This window comes from Spermophilus citellus (genome assembly GCF_964194105.1).
Source record: "Spermophilus citellus genome assembly, chromosome: 10".
NCBI lineage: Eukaryota > Metazoa > Chordata > Mammalia > Rodentia > Sciuridae > Spermophilus > Spermophilus citellus.
This window is the reverse complement of record NC_138197.1, coordinates 2,672,297-2,689,338: the sequence shown is the minus strand read 5'-3', so window position 1 is coordinate 2,689,338 and position 17,042 is coordinate 2,672,297. Positions and strand designations below refer to the sequence as shown.

Here is a 17,042-nt window from a genome sequence, read left to right as displayed (position 1 = left end):
AAAGATATTGTGTCCATGTATAACTAAAAAAACCATTAAAAAAAAAGTCTGATGAATTCATCCTAGGCTCAAGGAATATAATGTTGAGTCTGCACAGTTCATTTAGTACCTTCTACAGATGTTTAAATTCTGCATACATTAATTACTTCCTATTTTTTTTCTGGTGCTGGGGATCAAACCAAGGCCTACTATGAGCTATCTCATTAGCCCAAAAAATCACTTTCTTAGTCATAATAGCTACATTTAGGTATTACCATTACCTAATAGTCACATGTAATTCTTGGCAAACTGTTAATCAGATAGCACATAATCAGAATGTTTCCATCATCACAGGAAGTTCTATTGGAGAGGTCTGACTTAGGTAGTGTCCCCAAGAGATTGGATTATATTCTGTTTTACATGTGCTTCGGGGTAACTTTTAATTTATATTGCTCATGATCACAATTTAAATAGAGTAATCCCAGCTTTTGTTTTTATAATTTAACTGTTCATTAGATTCAGAAGGTAACTATTTTTGATATTTATTCTTTTGCCAGGGGATATTTCCACACATACTATAATAAAGTGCTAGGAAAGCAAATGTAAACAGAAAAAAATACAGGTTCTACCCTTGAGAGTGCAAAGTAAAATAAAAACATGCTTCCCAGTGTGTCATCAGAAATATCTTCTGTACACCTCTTAAGCATCATTTTGGATATCTGTTTATCCAGAATTAGATATTTGGGGTTTAGTTTTATTACTTTCACATAATTGTAGTCAGATGTATAAGTATATACACATTTTTCAGTCAAGAGGACTTAGGTACTAAAGTAAGAATCTGTGTTTCAGTTTTAATAATATTAAAATGATAACTATAGGTGTTTATCATATATTTTAAATGTTTGATTCTTTATGATTAAGAGCCTCAATTTCTCTTTAAATATCTCCTGTATAGGCCTGTATAGAACAACAGTTTGATTCTCTCAACGGTGGAGTATCTGTGTCAAAGAATAGCACTTTTGCTGAAGAATTTGCACATAGTATTCGCTCAATTTTTGCAAATGTAGAAGCCAAACTTGGTAATATAGATCACATTTTGGGGTTTTTGTTTGCAAAGTTTGCATTGCCTTATAAACATAATTTAAGTGTATTTTTCTCTTGTGTTATTATTTTATAAGGAGAACCTTCTGAAATTGACCAGAGAGACAAGTATGTTGGAATTTGTGGACTCTTTGTACTGCACTTTCAAATTTTTCGAACTGTTGATAAAAAGTTTTATAAGTCTTTGTTGGATATTTGTAAGAAGGTATGAATTTGGAACTTATTTTTTGAGTAGATTGAAAAGATTTTGGATATAACTAGATATTTAAAATACATTTTATTCTTATTTACAAAAATAATTCCATAGTATTCAGAGTTTTTTTTCTTCCACATTTTCTTATTGGTGCATTATAGATGTATGTAATTATGGGATATGTTGTTTCATATTTGTACATGCACAGAGTGTAACAAAATTTGGCCAGTATCTTGATAGTATTCAGTTTTAAAATCCAAGCATTCCAGAAATAAGTAACATAGTAAATGAAAATATTCTGTAATTCCACTTCATAAGACTATATATAGACAGGTGGATGTTTAGATTTTTTTCCTTATATATTTTACTGCTAATACTGCATTTTTCTTCTGTTTTTTCCTCTTCTTTTTGTCACTCAGTATTACTGTTAACGTAGAAAAAATTTAAAGTATTCTTTCTGCTAATGTATAAAAAAATTATTTTTTTTCTGCTTCTTTGATATTTCCCTGGGATTTCTGAATTGAAAATTTAGTTTGTAATGTCATCAAATTATACAGGACCACATGAGAACCAGACATCAGTTTTTTTTCCCCCCTCTCATTTGAAAAAAAAAATTTCTTTTCACTAATAATAGAGTGAAAGTAAGTACATGAGGATTCAAGTTTTTATTTGTACTTTCATTGTAAAATCTGTAAAAGAGCGGGGAATTGGGTGTGTGTATGTGCCTGTGTATGTGTTAATATTTAGGAAGAATAAAATTGACGTGTTCAGCACCAGAAATAGAAATGCTTTCACTTTATGCCATAGTAAAATATTTGTTTTATAATATATTAATGAGTTTTTTTGGTTCTGTTTTGATTTTTGGTACTGGGGATTGAACCCAGGAATGTTTACCACTGAGTTGTATCTCCATGCCTTTTTATTTTTAAATTTTATTTATTTATTTTTGTGTACTGGGGATTTATGTTTTTGTACCCATAAGCACTTAACCACTGAGCCACATCCCCAGCCTTTTTTTTAAAATACTTTTATGTATGTATGTATGTATTTATTTTTATGTGGTGCTGAGGATCAAACCCAGGGCCTCACACATGCAAGGGATGTGCTCTACTACCGAGCCACAACCCCAGCCCCAGCCCCAGCCTTTTTATTTTTTAAAAAATTTATTTAGAGATAGGGTCTTTCTGAGTTACTCAAAGCCTTGCTAATTGCTGAAGCTGGCTTTGAACTTGTGATCGTCCTGTCTCAGCCTCTTGAGCTGCTGGTATTACAGGCGTGCTCCACTATGCTCCTTTTTATTTTAATTTTTGAGACAGGGTCTCACTGAGTTGCAGGGGGCCTCTCTAAATTGTGAAAGCTGTTCTCAAACATGAGATCCTACTGCCTCATCTTCCCAAGTCACTGGGATTGCAGGCATGCGCTTTAGCACCTGGCTCTATTAATGAATTTTTTTGTGTGGTTACTTTTTCATGAATTGTTTTCCATGTACATTGTAGAACTACTAAACAGTGTGTTGTTAAGCTTGCATTTCATATTTTTTTCTCCCTTGTCTTCACTGTTTCAGGTACCAGCCATCACATTAACTGCTAATATTATTTGGTTTCCTGATAATTTTCTGATCCAGAAAATACCAGCAGCTGCCAAACTTCTAGACAGAAAAAGTCTTCAAGCCATTAAAATACACAGGGATACTTTCTTACAGCAGAAAGCTCAATCACTTACCAAGTAGGTTTCATAAGCAATCCTAGTGAAAATATATGTTTTATAATGTTTTATATTGAAAGCATTTGAATTATAAGATCAAGGGTACTTTTTCATTACCAGAGAAATTTGGGCAATTTCCAGATTTATTTTCTAGAAACTTTTTAAAAAAAATTGTGTAGGCTTAAAGTCAGTTTAAAGTGTAGGCTTATTGTTTATAGATACACTTTTTATTAGCCGTATTTTTTTTCCTAAAGTGAAGTCTGATTTATTTGCAGTATGTCTTTTTTTTTTTTTTTTGTACCGTGCATCAAACCCAGAGGTGCTTAACACTGAGCCACATCCACAGTCATTTTTATTTTTTATTTTGAAATGGGGTCTAAGTTGCTTAGGGTCTTGCTAAGTTGCTGAGGCCAGCCTCAAACTTGTAACCCTCCTGCCTCAGCCTCCTAAGTAACTGATTCTAAGCATGTGCTACCCCACCCAACAATGTATGTCTTTTGATGAAATCAGGAACCTTGGGTGTTCATGATATTTGGAGGAATTGACTTTAACTTGCTGCTCTTCTTTTTATTCCCCTTTTTACTTACTTATCTGAATTTCTGTTTCTTTATTTTGCAGTACTAGGGATTAAGCCCAGGGCTTTGCACAAGCTAGACAAGTGTTCTACCACTCAACTATATCCCCAACACGTTTTGTTTTGAGACTGGATCTCAGTAAATTGCTGAGGTTGGCTTTGAACTTTGGAACTTTGGATCCTTCTGCCTCAACTCTATTAGTTGTAAGGATTGTAGACATGCTCCACTATGCCCATCTTATTTTTATTTTTGTGAAAGTAATGTATGCATATATTTAAAAAGTCAAAAAGTGATAAAGCTTAAAGAGAAAAAGAATTGTCGTGAGCCCAATTGTCCTGTTCTTCCCTGTACCTCAGTCCTACTTCCTAAAAGAACACTTAACTCTTTGTTCCTTCAGACATTTATATCTTTATGTTTTGTTTATCTCTTATTGGGTTAATTTTCAAACATGCATATAATAAAAATAATGTAAAGAAACATGTTTTCATCACCCAGCTTCAGAAATCAATGTATAGCACATTGTTACACGAGTATACTGCTAACACTTGTTAAATTGGATGAAGATTTTAAGTGAAATGGCATGAGACTATACCATTGACTTCGTTCTGTATACATATATTGTCTGTGTTATGATGAAAAACATAACAGGAATTCTTAACTACTTTCTGTTGATCCTGATGATCAAGGTGAAATTGGGTCTCTGCTTTACAATGAGGGAAGAAGAAACATTACTGAAATACAGGAAATCCTTAAAGTATCTTTTAGGAGCCGCATATATTGTGATTAGTCAGTGGAAAATGATAACACTTCAGGTAGGTCTGCTCACAGCAGAGATACCAGAGCTCTATTGTACATCCTAAAACAGTGGAAGAGGGACAAAGGTTTGGGTATAAAGAGGTGAATTTAATATCAGATGGAGAGTTAGGTTAACAGGAATTAGGTTAAAAATAGTTGCGTTATCAGTAAGTTAAAAAAAAATGTGTGGGTAATTAAGTTCTTAGAAGCTCAGTATTCTTTTGTGGTGAGATGCAGTTGTTAAAAATGCCAGCGTATCCTCGGATTGCATGAATAAACGTAGTACCCAGGTCATGGACTTATCTGGGCCAAAGGAATTGTTAATTTCATTAAATTCTTATTGGTTAGATCATAGTTAGTGTTTGGAAGTACTGCTTTTTACAAGGGCCAGAACTCCAGCTAAGTAAAGCTGATCAGGATGGCAGAGGATCTGGGAACCATGCCTTCTCTTTTTAAAGGCCATGGAGAGTCTTTCTGTAGTTTGTCCTTTAAAAGAGAAATCTGAAGAATGATGTGGTGAGTTTCTTTCTGAGGGTCATTCAGAGTGAAGAGAGAGCAGATTTGATCTCTGTGGCTCCAGAAGGTTAAATTGAAAACGGAAGGTGGAGATAACAGATAGTAATGATAACATTTTAGAGCAATTCACTATGTAGCAGACATTGTGCTGAAGGGTTATGCACATTATCTCAGGTAAATTCTGTAATAATCTTAGGTGAGAAATAATAAAAGTAACAGCTGGAGACTACGGAGTGCTCACTGTATGGAGTGTGTATGTATGTATGTATATGTGTGTGTATATATATGTATAAAATTTCAGGAACTTCTCACGTATTATTTCCTCTATTTACCAGAAAAGCTCATGAAGTAAATAGATAACTTATGTTATTGCCATTATATAGATTAGAAAAGTTAAGTAGAGAGAGATTAAATTTTCCCAAGTTTAAATAACTATTAGGTGGCAGAACCAGGAAGTTCAGCTGTTGGAACCCAAACTATTAACTGCTACTCTAAACTTTTTAATCCTATTTTAATCCTATTTTTAGGAGGAAAATTCGGTTTAGAGAAATGAAGTTTGCCAGGCCACACACTTCAGTACACATTAGAAAAGGAATTCAAACTGGTATCAGTCCTGTTGTAGGGCATCTCCAGTGGGTAGAGTTGTGCAGGTTGCTCTGAGATAATATACTATGCTTCACTGGAGCTGTGTGCAGTATAGATGAACATCAGCCCACCAGACAGTAGGAAGTGAGTCTTAGTAGGTAGAGATAGAAGTTCACATACAAATTTTGTTTCTAAATTCATTTGAATCGATTATGGGAGAGAGAGAGAGAGAGAGAGAGAGAGAGAGAGAGAGAGAGATATCTTTATTATTTCTCACCTAAGATTATTAGAGTTTACATGAGACAGTGTACATGATATATATATATATGTGTGTGTGTGTGTGTGTGTGTGTGTGTATAAATAAAATTTTGGAGTTTCAGAGAGCTGAAGGTGGTGGTTATGTTTTTCATTCTTTTTGCAGTTATGCCAGAAACCTAAAATTCACCTCGCTAAAGTGAAACTCTGGAGAAGGGAAATGCAGTCAGTGTGAGCTTTGTCCTGACATTTTAAAGCAAGTTGGGGGGTGATAGAGCTGTCTGAGGGGTGGGCTGCAGTGTTTATGTAAGTGAAGAGGGAGGACTGCAGGAGTTTCCCTGCCCCTACACTAAATGTTAGATTTGAAGTCATCAGTGTCCCAGCCACTGCCTTCACTGGGATTCAAAGTCTGTGGTTGCTACATTTTGCTTTTCATTCACAACCATTTTGACCCTCAAAAATAACTGCCTTTAGGGGATAGAGGTCTAAACCCTTGTGTCACTCTCAGGTTGACGTACTGTTGTTGACATTGCTTAGTGCTTTTTATTGGGACAGGAAATTTGTTGTTGTTGTTGTTGTTAGTGTTTTTCCTGTTTGTACTTTGAAAGGAAGCTGATAATCTGATGAGACTCTGGGGCATTTTTATACTTTTTGTTAACTTGAAGCAGTTTCAAGATCTGGCTCTGAATGTGAGAGTGATGGGCAAAACTGATGTAAACCTCTACTTTGTTGACAGTCTGATCTGAGGCTGAGAATGTTTTTTGCTTTTGTAATGCCTTATGCATAATTGATCTACTTGCTATCAGGGAATGCTACATAGTCTAGTCTCTTTTTCTGATCCTTGCTTATGACTTTTTTTTCCATATGAAATTGCCAATATCCTGCCATTTTTGACCAGCAAAATTAGTAATTTTTCACATACTCAACATAATGTAATGAAACTCCTTATATTCCTCACTCACTTTCAACGCACAGCTCTTATGAATTTCACTGGAATTATCTTACACTTTATATTCACCCTAAACATTTGTCTTTTCTAAACATGACTCTTTTCTAGAACTCCTGTTCATAGTATTCCAATGCATCTCCTTCCGATCCTTGCACTACCAGACAAAGCATTTACCCAGCCTACAAGTCCACATTTATTCTCACCTGGGACACTTCATTTATCACACTCCCTGGACCATCAAATGCATCATCTCCATAGCTTTTCCCACTGGGAGTTCTTTCATCACTTCCTTCAAGATCCCCCTGAGTTGTTGCTCATGACCCATCTAGGTGCCTCCTGAAAACTGAAAGTGCTGCTCTAAGACCTTGTTTTTTCACTGTTCCATAATTTTAAATAGATGTTTAATAATATATTTCAGCACCTTTAGAAGCAAAGCCAAAACTGTAACTATTGATATCTTTTGTTTAATGGAATCATGGCTCCGCAGAAATTGTTTTTCTCAGAGTTTTATGCTAGGGGTTGTTTTATACCCCTAAACACATTACAGATTTTGATGTAATCCCTTTTCAGACTTAGTTTTTGAGATTGACAGTTTGCCTGGCAATGTGGCTACCCACCAACCTCACTGTGGGATTCTACCCTTAGTCAAGTGAGTATCTTTAGTCTCCTGCCCCAAAGAGCTCTCCGTTAGTGATTCTGACTGGCAATAGTCAGATATTTCTTTATGCTATCTGAAGAAGGGTTTAAAAAAAGAATTAGTATTGTTGGATCACATAAAAAGGAATTATTCATTTTTTGCACATATTTTTTTAGAGAGGAAAATTTAAATAACTTGTAGGAGTTAAAATTTCCCATCTGAATGAGATTGTCTTAGACATATTGGCAGAGTGATTTGTTTGTAATCATTCTGAATAGTAGAATTACCCTTATTGTTTGTTTTCAGGATGGGACAGCTTCCTGGATTTGGGCTTGAATATTAGTGTGGAAGCTTACTAGTTGTATGATATTGGCACATTACTTCTGTGTGATAGTTTCCTCTTCTGTAAGGTGGAAATCTAGCATCTACCTCATAAGGCCAATGTGAAGACTGAATGAGCAAATTTTTGTAAAGTGCTTAAAAAAGTGGCTGGCAGACAGCATTCAATAACTGTGATCTTTTCAATCGAGATTCTGGCAACTTCCATTGTTCTTTCTGGTTCAAGCTGTCATTCTCTTTATCTGGCATTAATACAGTAGCTTGCTTGGTGCTTTTCCTAAGAAAACCATTGTCCCCTCTATAGTTTGTCAGAAAAGTGATACTGATCATCATAAAGTTAGATCAAGTCACTCTGATCAGATCTTCTAATGGCTTCCCATGTCACTCAGTTGAAGTCCGTTCTTTCCATAAGGACTTCCAGTCTCTTCCCCACATCTTGAGCCCCACCCCTGTACTTCTCTGTTTTCCTTTTCTGCTCTCATTTCTGCTTAGTCTGCTCTAGTCATACTGACTAAATTTTTGTTATTAACTAAACATGCCAGACACATTTCCAAATATCTTAGGACATTTACGCTTATTACTTACTTTTCTTAAATTCTGTTCTTATATATTTTGCCTTGATTACTCATTCATTTTTTTCAATCTTGGCATGAAGTCACCTACTTAATTAGCCTACTTTGATCACTCTATTTAAAATTGTACCCCTGATCCAGGCCCTGCCCCTTTCTCTGCTTTATTTTTTTCTCACAGGATGTATTCTCTAACATCTTTGAGTTATTTTAAGATTTTAATAATTGATTTCTTGATTATGTAACTCGAGAATATAAGCTTCACAGAGGAAGGGATTTGCATCTGTTTTGTTCTCAGTACTAAATAGAATGCCTCACCTGTATAGGCACTCAGGAAATATTTGTTGAGTAAGTAAATTATATCTATGATATCTATCTTTTGAATGGCTGCTGTAAGGAAAAATTTTATTCTGACCAACATGATAAAAATCAAACTCAGTTTCTTTCCTGTGCTTAGTAACCCCAATATTTTCCTTTGTTAGAGATGTACAGTCTTACTACGTCTTTGTGAGCTCATGGATGATGAAAATGGAATCTATTTTATCTAAAGAGCAGAGAATGGATAAATTTGCCGAAGACCTCACCAATAGATGTAATATTTTTATACAGGTAGTTACGTCTTCTTTTTTGGAATATTTTTTGGGGTAATTTCTTTGTTAATTTAATTTATAGGAGTTACAATTAGAAAATACTGGGAAAGGATAAGGGTATGTTTTTGTGTTAAAAATTCTTTTGGTTATTTTTGGATAAATGTCCCTTATTAATTTGGATTTCCTAACCCAAAGCTCTGCATTCCCTTTAAAGCATGACTTTTTTTAACTGCATCTCATAAATTTTAATGTTGTATTTTCATTATCAGTTTAAAATATTTTAAAATTTTAATTGTGACTTAAATCTGTGGGTTTTTAAATGATGTTTCTTAATTTACAAGTTAATTTCTTAGTTATCTTTTTATTACTGATTTGAAGCAATATTCAAATTATTTGTTTTGAAATTTATAAAGTCCTAGCCTTGGCTCAGCATTCGTAAACATTTTATGTGTACTTGGAAAGAATGTAAAATTTACATTTGTCAGTTGCAGTGTTGTGTATATGACAAGAGGCTTACTTTTATAAATGATTTTTTCTGTGTATTCTATTTGTTATTGAGAGAGCTGGGTCAGAATCTCCTACTATTGTGCATTTGTCTATTTAGTTTTGTAGTTCTGTCAATTTTTGTTTCATATGATTTGAGATTATGTAGATTATGTATTAACTTTAGAATTGTTATATCTTGTAGAACTGGACTTTTATCATTACGAAATGTGTGTTTGTGGGCTGGGGATGTAGCTCAGTGGTAGGGCATGTGCTTAGCATGTGTGAGGCTCTGGGTTAGATCCCTATCACCCCTGCCCCTTGAAAAAAATACTTGTTTATCTTTAGTAATGCTTTTTGTCTTAGGTCTCTTTTGTGTGATATTAACATAGCTGTACCAGTTTTCTGTTAGTTAATATCTGCATGGTATATCTTTCTTGATATTTATTCTTAGAGCCTTTTGGCTCCCTGTGTGTGTCTCCTGTAAGTAACATTTTTTCCCCAATCTGATAATCTTTGTTTTTCATTGAACTTTTTTTTTAAATGTATGTAACTATTGATGTATATACATTTTTTAAAAATATTTTTTAGTTGTAGATGGAAGAGAATACCTTTATTTTTATTTATTTATTTTTATGTGGTGCTGAGGATTGAATCCAGTGCTTTACATGTGCCATGCAAGTGCTCTACCACTGAGCTACAGCCCCAGCCCTTGATGTATATTTTTTTAAAACTATCACTTAACTAGTTGCTTTCTATTTGTCTACTTTTGTTCTATATCCCTTTTCCTTCCTTGTGGATTATTTTTATCATTTTATTTCTCATTTCTCTAATAGCTTGTTATTCTGTATTTTACTGTTCTTTTTGAGATTACTTTGGAGATTTAAAGATGTATTGTTTTCTCACTGAGCTCTCATATAACTTAGTAGTTTTACCACTTTCCAGATAATGTAATGGTTTTAAACCACTTTAATTCTGTTTATTTCCCTCTCACCTTTTGTGTTGCTATTGGTAACTTTGATTCTTTGTATATTTTATTTTATTTATTTTTTTTTGGTTTTCATTCTTTTTCTTTTTTTCTTTGAATTTTATTGAATTTTTTTTATTGCTGGTTGTTCAAAACATTACATAGTTCTTGATATATCATATTTCACACTTTGATTCAAGTGGGTTATGAACTCCCCTTTTTATCCCGTATACAGATTGCAGAATCACATCAGTTACACTTCCATTGATTTACATATTACCATACTCGTGTCTGTTGTATTCTGTTGCCTTTCCTATCCTCTACTATCCCCCCTCCCCTCCCCTCCCCTCCCCTCTTCTCTCTCTACCCCCTCTACTGTAATTCATTTCTCCCTCTTGTATTATTTTTCCCTTTCCCCTCACTTCCTCTTGTATGTAATTTTGTATAACCCTGAGGGTCTCCTTCCATTTCCATGCAATTTCCCTTCTCTCTCCCTTTCCCTCCCATCTCTCATCCCTGTTTAATGTTAATCTTCTTCTCATGCTCTTCGTCCCTACTCTGTTCTTTGTATATTTTAAATATAAGCATTATTTTTGCTTATATTTTGTTATTTTATAGTCAGTGTTCATCTGGATTCACACTGCCCTATACTTTCTATTTCTTTTCATCCTTGTGTGGAATACCTGCTAGTAATTCATTTAATATGCATTTTTTTTTTGATGAATTGGCATAGTTTTGGGTCTGCGTATGTCTTCGTTTCAGTAGTTTTGCTGTGTTAGAATTCTGGGTTGGCTGGGTTTTTTTCATCTAGGTTTAAAGATGTCATTGTTTTCTGGCTTGCTTTGTTTTTGTTAAAGTTAGCTGCTGATTTTAAATCTTTTTTTTTAAGACATCTTTGTTTAATTACCTATAAGATTGGGTTTTGGATTTTGGCAGTATTACTTTGATGCTCATAAGTGTTTGTGTACGTGCTGTTTGGAATTTGTAGTTTCTTGAATTTGTGGGAAATTCTCAGTCATGCCTCAGTACTGTTTATGTTCTTTTCTTTTTCTATTCTTATTCTCTATATCTAATCTGCTGTTTAGGATAGATTGGGAACCCAGTCTACCACAATCAGTCCAGGACAGTTGGCAGCCTGGATTACATCAATCCAGTCATGGATTGAGATGATTTGAAGGACTTAAACTTCTGATGGCTAGTTTTGTTCCAGTTCACCCTTAATTGGGGGAGGGGGCAGGTAATCCATCTTTTCAGGGTCCCCAAACAGAGCCTGCATGGTTTCTCAGAACTTTCTCCCCTCCTTGATGGGCTGTGAACTCCTGTTTTTTATCCTCTTCCCTGGAGACATTGTTGAAAGATGTACTTGGCTTTTGTCTTTAACAGAATCCTCTAAGGTAGATATTCTAAGAGAAGGCAACCCCAAATACTGGCTCCCTTCTCTGGGTTTCTGTCTTCTCTTAGATCTTGGCCTCCTGTTTTCTTACTTTTTTTCTAGCTCTTTCATGCCTTCCGAGAGATTTCAGAACTGTTTTGCTCACCTTTTCTAGTTCTCAATGGGAAAGGTGGTTCATATTTTTCATTCTGTCATTAAAAGTGAGGTCCCAGACTCCCCTGACCCCATTTAGATTTTAAAGTACATCCTTCATGTGTAGCCAGTTCACAGATTAGTGATGAAGTGGGTGGAATGGGCCCAGGTGTTCTGTACTTCAAACCCCCAATTGGGGGGGGGGGAGGAATCCTTTTTTCTGCCTGCCATAGTGTGGCAGCAGAGTGGAGTCTGTCTCTTCTCTGGCAGGTAGGATAATGGTGAGTAGATACCTACTTCCCTGCTTCTGTTTCTGCTTTGTAACTTTTTCCGGCATGGCACTAGGGCAGGGTTGATGTGATGGTCTGTAGCTGACAAGGTAAGACTTGCAGCTCCTTCTTGAAGTATATCCCATGCTTTGGTCTTACTGCTTTCTTTCTTTCTCTTTCATTTCCTCATTCTCATACTTAAGCATGTTTCTTCACCACAGGTGAGTAGTGGTTCAGAGAAACTCCCACTTCTACTCTGTGTTGAGTATCATTCCTTTAGCAGAGCCATGGTTACTTCTGTGAGAGAACTTTCTCATGTGTGGTGGGGCAGGAGAAAAAGGTTGACAAACACTGGTGTAGATCTTGTCTCACCTTCTTGCCTGTATCCACAATTACATAGTTGGTTCATCTTTGAAATATAAATGTATATTTTGGGGACCTGTAGAAGCCCAGAGAATTGCTATCATTATCTTTGCATTTCTGTGTGTCTCTTTTGGGATTAAAGGAAAATATATTTGAGCTGGGTGTGGAAACGCATACTATAATCCCAGCTACTTGGGAGGCTGAGGCAGGAGGATTGCAAGTTCAAGGTCAGCCTCAGCAATTTAGTGAGACCCTGTCTCAAAGTAAAAAATAAAAAGGGATGGGGATGTGGCTTATAGACTAAGTGCTCTGGGCTCAATCTCTGGTACAAAGAAAAAAAAATTGAGAGTTAACGTCCCTTTTTCCTGTTTTTTTTTTTTTATTTATTCTTTCCCTGAATTTAATAGTGTCAAAAATGTTTTTAAACCTGTGCTTTCTTCATGGATTGAAGGGGAGGAGGCAATCTGTTCTCATTGAGCTAAAAGGAGAAAAGGCCTGATTAGCAGAGACAGGATAGCAGATGGACTGTGTGGACTGGTCTAGGAAAAGAGGAAAGGTGGAAGTGGCTTGGAACTCAGAGATTTCCTTGTGTGTCTGCTTTGGTCAGAAAGCAGCTCTCTTCTTTTTTAATTCCTAGCTCTTTAGAGTCCTCAGTTCTTGCCCTACGTGGCAACAGATAGGAGTCTGTTCTCTTCCCTGGCAGGTAAGATGTGGAAAAGTAGAAACCTCCCTGACATCCAAACCATTTCTCTGAAGTTTTTTTTTTAATGGAAATATTTAAAAACTGATTATATACTATAATTTCAATGGTACTAATCTTCTGGTTTTTGTGGTAGTCTAAACTTTAAGGGCTGCTTTAAGCTTAAATTGTCCCTGAAAGCAAGATTATTTCAAAATTTTAAGACTGGCTTTAAAAGGAACTTGAAAACACTAATTATTGGCAAGTTGGGGACTAACTACTATTAACATAGAGAATTAAGTCTTGAAGAAAGGAAATCTTTTCTTATGATTATACTCAGTGTTTTATTTTCTTTGACAGGGCTTCTTATATGCATATAGTATTAGTACTGTTATTAAAACCACGATGAATCTCTACATGTCCATGCAAAAGCCAATGACCAAAACCTCAGTTAAGGCATTATGCAGGCTTGTTGAACTTCTGAAGGTAGGTCTTGGGTTATGTTACCTTGCCATCATGTTTCTCAAATGATCCAGTCTTAAATTAGAATGATCTTGTTTGTAACATTTGACTTTTTGTTTTCATGAGAACAAAAACTTGTGAAAAAGTATACTTGCCTCTCAAACGAAATTTCTAAATATTTCGAATGTTCATTACAGATGCTTCTTGACTTATGATGGAGTTATGTACTGTTAACCTCATAACTTAGTGTAGTCCGCCTTAATATACCCAGGATGCTTACATTAGCCTGCAGATGGGCAAAATCACCTAATTCAAAGCCTATTTTATAATAAAGTGCTGAATTCATCTCATGTGATTTATTGAATAGTATACTGAAAGGGAAAAACAGAACATAGGCTTTTATACCATTATAAAGTAGAAAAATTGAAGGTTGAAGACTGCTTATATAGTTAAACTTTATTGAAGGTTAAGGTAGTGAGAAAGGAAATAGTAAGGTTTTAGTATTATTAGTTCAGTTTTATTTATGGAAATTTTAAAAGTGGTTCTTAAAAAATTAAAAGCATGTTAAATGAGGTTAAAAAAACACAACATCCATTATGTTATTTTTAAATTTTTATATCCATTATTTTATAATGCTCACATGCATATGAGATTAGTTAATAGGAAGATTTTTTGATATTTAGAAAAAGTGCTTATAATCTTGTGATTTGAACAGTAGGCTACTTACAGAGGTGGTCATATGAATTCAAAATTATAGTACTTATGGAAATATAAAATGTTTCTTAGCATATAGTGTAAATAAAAATAAAATTTTCAAGCAGGAGAGCCCAATTTATCTTATATAAAAATTTAAATTAAGATTTACTGGTAAATATCTGCTAACAATGGACATTAGATTTGTTTAGGAAATATTTTCTTTTTTTTTGATATTGTGCCTTTGGATTTTCAGGTTTTTTTAAAGAAATATTGTTTTTTTAAATGAAATATAAATATGGATGTGAGTATATATAATATTTCAGTATAATGGCATTATGTAAAAATGTGAATATGTAACAGATGTGATTCTGCAATCTATATTTGGGGTGAAAATGAGAGTTCAAAACACAATTTGAGTCTAATGTATGAAAGATGATATATCATGAGCTATGTAATGCTTTAAATAATCAATAAAAAAATTAAAAAAAAATATTTCAGTATAGTTTTAAAGAACAAATAGTATCCCACTGAAGAAATAGAGTGTTACTAGTGATTTCAAAGCCTCCTGTGTGTCCTTCTGGATTGGATCTCAACCAGGCCCCTCAGAGGAAATCAGTGTTCTGAAATTTTACGCTTATTTTCTTGTTTATCTTTTTAGCTGAATCCATGAACCACTCATAGTTACATTTGGCTGTAGAGTTTATGTTGATGGAGTAATACTTTATATATATTCCTTTTGTCTTTTTTACTCAATATTTTGTATTGGAATATGTTGGGATTAGTAGCTGTATTTTGTTGCTTTCCATTGCTGGTGGCTTGTTGAGGATGGAATTGAGAGTGGTTTCCAGTTATTGCTATTATAAACAGTGCTGCCATTCTTGTGTTTCTTGGTGTATCTGTGGAAGAGTTTTTCTAATGTAATATATACCTATGGGTGCGTTGCTGGGTTGTAAGCTATGTGTGTATTCAAGTTTTAGGATGAAGACAAATTGTTTTCCCAAATAATTATGTCATTTTATATACCTCCCATATATATTAGACTTCCTCTTATTCTCTAGCTGGCCAGCCCTTGTGTAGGTTGAATAGCATCTGAAATGTTTGGGATGAACATATCAAGTCCAGATTGATTAAAGATATTCGGTTTTTCAGGGAAATCAAGGACCAAAATGACCATAAGGTACGCTACATATTTGCTGTTAGGTACTTTGATTCAGCTGTGTGCCGTATATGGCTAATGTTTATGCTACAATACATTATTTAGATCTCTGTGGGTTTTTTTTTTCTTTATTAATTTTTCACATGTTATCTACATCTGACCTCCAAGTTCCTTTGTCTTTTCCCTTATAATTTCCTAATCTTTGCATTCTCTGTGTGCTTAAGCATAAGGAAAAATAAAATAATCAATGTAGCCAGGTTTACTTTTGTAAAATTTTAAAATAATATAAAAACATAATTTTGAAACATTTAAGCCATGTAAAGTATATATACTATCCTCCCTCATTTTCTTCCTCTCAATTCCATTTTCTGGAGACAGTGGCTGTTAGCAGTGCTGTGTTATACCCTTCACAATATCTTCACAGTAGACACATATAATTACACACATTTATACATCTTTCTTTTTTTTTTTTTTTAGAGAGAGAGAGAGAGAGAGAGAGAGAGAGAATTTTTTTAATATTTATTTTTTAGTTCTCGGCGGACACAACATCTTTGTTTGTATGTGGTGCTGAGGATCGAACCCGGGCCGCACGCATGCCAGGCGAGCAAGCTACCGCTTGAGCCACATCCCCAGCCCCACATCTTTCTTTTTTATAGCAAAAATGGAGTGATGTTATACACATTCTTCTGCAGTATACTCATAAAATATCAGTACCTATAGATCTAATTATTTTTAATAGTTGGTAGTATAGAGATAATAACTTACTTAATTTTATATTGATGAATCTTTTCCCCCTCATTTTTCATTTTTATAAATGGTGCTAAGGGTAGCATCCTAACACATATGTCTCTAACTTTAAAAAGTTGTTTTATTATTGATGGCACCTAGGAATTTTAAGCCACCTGATGTGTTTTCATTGGAAAAGAATGTTCATAAATATCAGATACGGACATTATGGTGACAGTCCTTGGTATGTCTCTGAACATTGTCTTCTGCACTGGGCACACAGTAGTCTCTTTTCTCTGATTAGGTCTCCTGTTTTCTGTAGCCCATATGGTCCTTTAGCTTAGGTGAGTGTATCATCTTGCTGGAGGATTCTGATTTACAGGAAGGCCAGTTGGTAGCAGGACTTCGTGCACATCACAGGAGTAAGTGGCAGAACTGTGAACTTGAAGCCAGATCTGAGCCAGAAGACCTGCTGTTCTTCCCTCTGGCTATGATCCTGACCCCTGCTCCTGCCAGGGCAGGGAGAGCTCCCACCCCCAGCCATCGCCACATCATCCACCTGGCTTTGCTCACCTGTCCTCATCTCACTTCTTCCTCTCCAGTCCCCTTTTGATGTCTGTCTCTGGCACCCGGCCTGCACCTTTCCCTTGGTCCTGTCTACGGCATGTTTTTCAGAAGGAAACGCCGGGGTCCATGAAGTGATTTGGACTTTTTATACTTTTCTGGGTGACTTACCCACTTGATGGTGGGGAATGATGTTAGGAGGACCAAGGCCATCTCTGTCTCCTCCCTTTGCCTGTTACATGGCCCTACCCTTTCCCCTCTGAATTGGCAGGAAGTTGCCGGAGGCATTCTGTCAGTCTGTGGGGGCTACTAGAACAAATTATCACATACCAAGTGGCTTAAATAACAAACATTTATTTCTTGCC

The 17,042-nt window shown here is 35.2% G+C and overlaps 1 long non-coding RNA gene across 1 annotated transcript; it reads left to right on the top strand.

The window, feature by feature from the left end:
- Positions 1 to 932: 932 nt before the first annotated feature.
- On the top strand, positions 933 to 13,556 carry LOC308658725. Its single transcript, XR_014024229.1, has 5 exons — positions 933 to 1,058; positions 1,158 to 1,285; positions 2,838 to 2,998; positions 8,680 to 8,806; positions 13,434 to 13,556. It is a non-coding gene; the product is annotated as an uncharacterized lncRNA (long non-coding RNA).
- The last annotated feature ends 3,486 nt before the right edge of the window (positions 13,557 to 17,042 follow it).